This window comes from Dermacentor albipictus, chromosome 8, assembly GCF_038994185.2.
Source record: "Dermacentor albipictus isolate Rhodes 1998 colony chromosome 8, USDA_Dalb.pri_finalv2, whole genome shotgun sequence".
Lineage (NCBI taxonomy): Eukaryota > Metazoa > Arthropoda > Arachnida > Ixodida > Ixodidae > Dermacentor > Dermacentor albipictus.
The window spans coordinates 70,009,269-70,015,537 of NC_091828.1; the positions used below are offsets into that span (position 1 = coordinate 70,009,269).

General features: G+C 44.3%; 1 long non-coding RNA gene across 1 annotated transcript; it reads left to right on the forward strand.

Moving 5' to 3' along the window:
* The first annotated feature begins 1,177 nt into the window (after nt 1-1,177).
* LOC139048466 (uncharacterized) lies at nt 1,178-6,008 on the forward strand. Its single transcript, XR_011507720.1, has 3 exons — nt 1,178-1,337; nt 5,664-5,815; nt 5,890-6,008. It is a non-coding gene; the product is annotated as an uncharacterized lncRNA (long non-coding RNA).
* Nucleotides 6,009-6,269: the final 261 nt, after the last annotated feature.

The window sequence follows — 6,269 nt, forward strand, 5'->3', positions numbered from 1 at the left end:
CATAAACCATCGCCCAAACTGCTTTATAGCAGCCGGCTATCTCCCTAAAACAAACATTTATTTAATCAATTAAGGCACTTGGGTCTCTGCATTACTAAGTGCTTGGAATTGTCTTAAAATTGTACAACTATTACAAGCAATCCAAATCTGTTCTCACATTCCGCTCGGCGAAGTTGTGCCCACTCGTTTGAAGTCATATTGCTTTGATATCGACAACTGCATTTGAAAATACGCTGTGCAGAAACGCGTAGGTTCTGCACTGCCCCGGAGCCAATACGGAGAGATTTTGCGAGTAAATTGGTTATTTGTACTACAGGTGCGGTTATCACGTCCTTATTTTGCTTTCTTTTGCGTTCTGTCCACGTCCTATGACTTATCAATTCAATTTGCTCTCATTTGGCCAACGCTGCTGCAGGCGCATTTTTTCTTGCAATACAATTATTAGGCCATGCACCCCTTTCCTATAAATCGGATTTTTGTGAAACTTAAGTTAAGGGTCAACGTTTGAGTGCGACTCCTCCGTTTTACCTTAAACATTACGTATCCTGGCACTTCAGCATTTCGCACATCTTTTCATCCAGGGAAAATTTACACTAACATTTTCATTAACTACAATTCCTAACAAGGTTAGAAAAATTCTCAGCTAAAGCAGCGGCCACTCAACGTCAGTTTTGTTGTTTTCCATTCGCTTGAAATAGCCTAAACAAGAAGAGACGAATACACGAAACGATGCACATTCTTACGCTCTTTTGTTTTCTTTTATGGACGGGTAGAGAGGCACTTGTACACAGGCACAATAGGGACAGGCTCATTTAACAACTTATACTCTTCTCAGAACTAGAAGATAGTTTGTCTTTCGTAAAAAACAAATTCAATACGCATATCCTCATCTACAGCTGTAAACGACTGGCCATGACGATGGCCGCACAACTGGTGCGTGGGCAAAACTAAAATACAGGCTCAAAAGAACTTATTCGGGTCATAACGTGCTTAGAAATCTCCTGAACGCGTTTTCCTTCTTTGTGTTACTCACGATACATTGTTTGATCTCTGCGAGAGCGCGAAAGCTCCTCGTGCTCGCAACGAGAAAATAAACGGATACTTGCTCGTTCCTCTTCACTCTTCCAGCTTATAAACATATTTGTGCCAGTTGTTCTTCGACATCAGATTTCTTTCTTTCTTTTTGTTGCAATCATGCGTTCACCCACTCCCTCCACAACGCCGCTTAGGACGCCCCTGCCACTTACCTATTTTTGTGGAAAAGATGCGTGGTCCCAAACGTTATATAATCCTTCTTCTGGTTGTCATGCGTATGACAGTCATCCTCGGTTGGCCTTGTATGTAGAATGCTTCATTATACGTCCTATCAGTAGCGTGAGACGTTTCTTAATATTGAGTGTTAGAATCGCAATGCTGTTAATTTAGAGATGCAATGTTCTCTCCTTCGAAGGAAAAACTTAGTAAATCGTTTTTTTTTTAGATTAAGAAGGCTTGTTTGATAAATTTGGTTATAATTGTTTTCTACACCGCAATGTCTTTATTTTTCAAAACAGGTATGAGACGCATTCATTTTATCTTATCTTACCTCACATAAGCCTCTCTCTTCAGCAAATAATCTTTATGCGATCTCATCCATTGTATTTTTAGAAATGTGTGTGCTACAGGCGGAATTGGTGGCAATTTCCTGGAGCTAACTGCTAACAACGAGCCAAGAACTCTTTATAAACTATCGAATTGCCTCATAGTACCCGTCTTCGTTGCCTAGCAGATTGTGCGCTGGGCTGCTAAGCACGAGGTCGCGGGATCAAATCGCGGTTGCGGCAGCCGTATTTCAACAAAAGCGAAATGCAAAAACGCCCGTGCACCGGGCATTTGCGTGCACGGTACCAGATGGCCAAAGTTAACCCAGAGTCTCCCTCTACGGCGTGCCTCATAATAAGATCGTGGTTTTGGCACGTAAAACCCTAGCAATTATTAAATTATATGGACTCATAATAATAGTGGTAAACACATATCGTTGATCCATGCTACGCCAGTCAATTGCACAAGCTTGGTGATTTCAGCGAGTTTTGCTGCGCTCAATGTTAAAACACCTGTAGAAGGTTGCAGCGAGCACAAAGAATGTTACAACCATTGTAAGCAAAACAAGAAAGCAATTTTCTGATCACATGAAGCGACACCATAAAACAGAAAATATTACAATAAGAAAGATCGCGGCAGAACAAATCTTACGATGAGTGTAGAAAGTAATGCGATTGGCACTCGAGAAATCTAGGGACACACCGTATTGCTGAAATCAGGCCTGTTTATCATGTGTATTGGTCTATCTGAGACTTCCCTTGCTTCAGCTGTATATACAGTCACAGTGCCTCCGGTACCAGCCTACATTTCTGTGGCGCTCGCTGGACAGGCGACTGTAGCCTGAACAGATGTTGATAGTGCTACAAGTGTCAGTGTGCTGTGCGATGACAGTGTTCGGTGACAGGGACCGATTGTGATTGTGTGTCTATGCTCCTTCCTTTCCTTCTCTCTAATTTGTTTCCACTATACCTCCCCCTCCCCTGTCTCCCCAGCGTAGGGTAGCCAACCGGATTTTTTTTTTCTCTGGTTAACCTCCCTGCCTTTCCCCTTTCCTCTCTCTCTCTCTCTCTCTCTCTCTCTGTGGCGCTCGCTTGCCAATGTCGCCAATGAGCACGACGGCGTGACAACGACTGCGTGACCATGACACAGTGCCGCCAATAGAAAGACGAAGACTGAATGACATCGATGACAAAAGCGGTATGACGGTGATGGCGTGACGAAAAAGAGATGACGATCATGTGACGAAGATGGTGTGATGGTGCTGGCATCAAGACAATGGGATGGCAACGAGTTCACTTTTATAAAAATAGCGTGATGACAACTGTATGACAAAGTTGAATGCCGCAAATGGTGCAACGACAACATAGTGACGAAAAGGGCCCGACAATGGGTCCACGAGAGCGGCGGTCTGACGACAACGCGACGGCGATGATAGCATGTCAAGAGCGACATAATCACGAATAATTGATTAGAGCATGATTACGGTAGGGCAACGAAGACTGAATGATGTAAATCGAACGGCTTAATTAACATCATGACGGTGGCATAACGACAATTGGTTAACATTTCTGAATTGAGGAAGGTGTTCCCACGACAGTGTTACGACTATGGCATGACGGTCATATCATGACGGCAGGAAAACAACAGGATGACTGAGCTAGAATGCCGACGATGCAGCGACTACGACAGTACCACGATCATTAGCACATGCCTGGCGTCTCAAGCTATTAGATAACTTGGGCTACTAAACAGGTTCAGAAGGCGTGACGACGACAGCATGACCAAGGTGAAAGAATGAAGCTGTATAATAACGACGGTGAAATGACCAACACGACATCGCGACCGTGATAATGATGACAATCATGTGACGGCGGCTGTGTCACGACGAATGGCTTGACGAGAGTCGGAAAACGACGTTATAATGAAAATAATGGAACTACCGCGGCCGCATCAAGACGACGGTATGACAAGGAATGTATGACGATGGTACAGTGACAACGATAGAGTGACGACAATGGAATGTTGAGGTTAGGTTCACGAAGCTGCAGTGACAATGATGGAATGACCACAACGGTATCACAATGACGATACGACAACGAATGCATGGGGACCTTATGACGGCGATGGCGTTGTGACGACAGCACGACGGGAGTGGCATCAGAAAACTGGAATGACGACGATGGAATTACAATGATGACGTCACCATCATGGTAACACACCCAGTGGCCTCTTGCGGCCTCGAGCCTCGAGCGCCTCGAGCGGCCAATGACGCAGCAATTTTTCGTGCATTTGCGGGGCTTCTTTCACGCTCGGTAAAACATTTTTATTTAGCACGTACTTACCAACAGAAAGCTGTATCGGGAGTTTTTCATGTCACTCAGCAATTTTCTCGTTCACACTTTTCATCTAATTATAATAATTCAGAAGTTCATCTATTAATTAAGATTATTTATATAATTAGGCGGTATGAAAAAAAATTGTTTGGGGATCGCAAAGCGACCGCAAATGACATTACCTTGGTTCTGTCAAGCTACGTGACATTTGCATATTTTTAAACTCTCGATAAAGTTAGTTTGGACACCCTGTATAATATCCAGCCTGTCTAATATTCACTGCAAGTAATTTCAGTTCATCGTAAAACACGCTGCACTTTAATACTAATATTTATACCTCGAAAACCGCACTTCATGTGCACAAGCATTGTTCATGAGCCAATGACATCAAGATTTATTCATTTTACGTAGATGTCAACTGGGGTTCAGTCTGCCTGTTTTTCTATGTTGCTTGATAAACATAGCGGACAAAAATTGAAGCTATGGCCAAGTTCTAGAAGGCCACAGCAGTACAGCGATTGTAGTGATTATTGCGTGGTATTGACAGGATGTTTCCAGAAAACGAGAAGGCTGGAAAACAATCCGCTGTAGTGAGACGAGGGTGCTGGCTCACTTTTCAGCACAGGATCAGTGGCAACAATGACGCTGACGGGTATATTAAGAATACACGACGAAACTAATAACTCCTATAGCAACTAAATGCCGTATTTATAAGAGCCTCCGAAAGGCGAATAGCTATTCGTACCTCTAGCAGGTGGCATGTCTCGTTAAATAAATAAGTACTGAGTAGCAAGCGGCGTTTTCGGGTTTATAGCGCATTATCGTGCATTTGCGCTATGTATAGTAAGGCACACGGCTTCAGTTTCCTTTAAAATGCTTGGGCATTCATATGCCTACCCAAATTAGGAAGCCCGCCCGTCCACCACGTGAGACGATCGCTTTCAAGATAGAGCCCGCAGCAGCGAACGCATTTGCCTTTGTGCTGTCTCTTGCTTCAACGGAAACTAAGCGACGAGAGCATAGCGCACAGGAAGCTGTCCGCAGTCGGCGCACTATGTCTACATCGCACATAGCTTTCAACATAGCGCCCGCACGTTCCGTTTCAACGCGAACTAAGTGGAAAGAACACAACGCACACGAAGCTATCAGCCCTGCGGCGCACTGTGCACCCATGGTAGATAGCTTTGAACATAGGGCCCACGCGACCACGCCATAAGCACTCGCCGCAGGAGTACGGTTGATCACAGTTGATAATGGTTCGACGCCCATGGGTGAGGCGGTAAGGAGTGACAACGGCTTACAGTGATCGGAACGTCATCAGCGCAGCTGGCACCGCCACCTGCAGTAGTTTGCTTGCGTCATCAGTTCACCTTGCGCCGCTATGCGCAGCAGTTTGCGTCGCCGCCGCGCTGTCTTTTACACTGGTCGGATCCAGTTTCATAGCGTTGATAACCCCGGGCTGCGTCAATATGAGCAAGTGGCACAATGCTTACACGCACTTAGACAACTGCCAAAGGACTTCCTGCGTGATTTTTTTTCTTCTTTTTGATGCTACGTGCTTAATTTGGTTAGCCGTTTATGATGTCCTTATTGATCAAATCATTTTTGCTTTTAGTGCAACGTTTATTAAAGGTGCATTGAATAATTTACCCTATTGGAATATTCGTTCCTTACCAAAGTCACATACTATGTGGCAAAATGAACAAATAAATGAATATCAAGACTCATAGGAGCGTTGTTGCTTTTCAGTCCAATTTAAAGATCTTTGCATGGCATGTGGTTGTCCTGACCCTTCTCATCATGCCTGTCTCGTTCCTCGATCTCCGTGTGTATGTGATCACGGTGTGCTACGTGATATGACGACTGCCAAATGCGTTACCAACAGGCGAAAGTGTAGATGGGTTAGTGCTACTTATATTCTGTAAAATTAGTAGTAACAGCCATAGCACCTGCTAATTATCAACATTTCTTTCAGCAATAGGACAGCGGCAAACAAGGCATATTGTGGCGATTATTTTCGGTGGCGCTGCTCAGACCTCTAACCAGCAACTGGCACTGAATTCCTGAAAATAAAATTTTGTGACACTCCTCTTATGTTCAGCCCGCCTGGTGTTCTCAGCAGTTGCACGTCCTGAAACAAGCCTGTACCGGTTTGTTACCTCGGTATGCTGATCTTTTCTTGGATCTCTATCACTATATATAATGTTAGAGTGGGGAGATTTAGTTATTTGGATCAAGGCAAAATATTGTGGCGACCTGCTGTTCGCAGAGGACGTTGTCTTGTTCATCAAATGCTGAGATCACTTTCAATAAGCCCTATACAATATGAGGTATACAATGGCACCTTATGCGTGC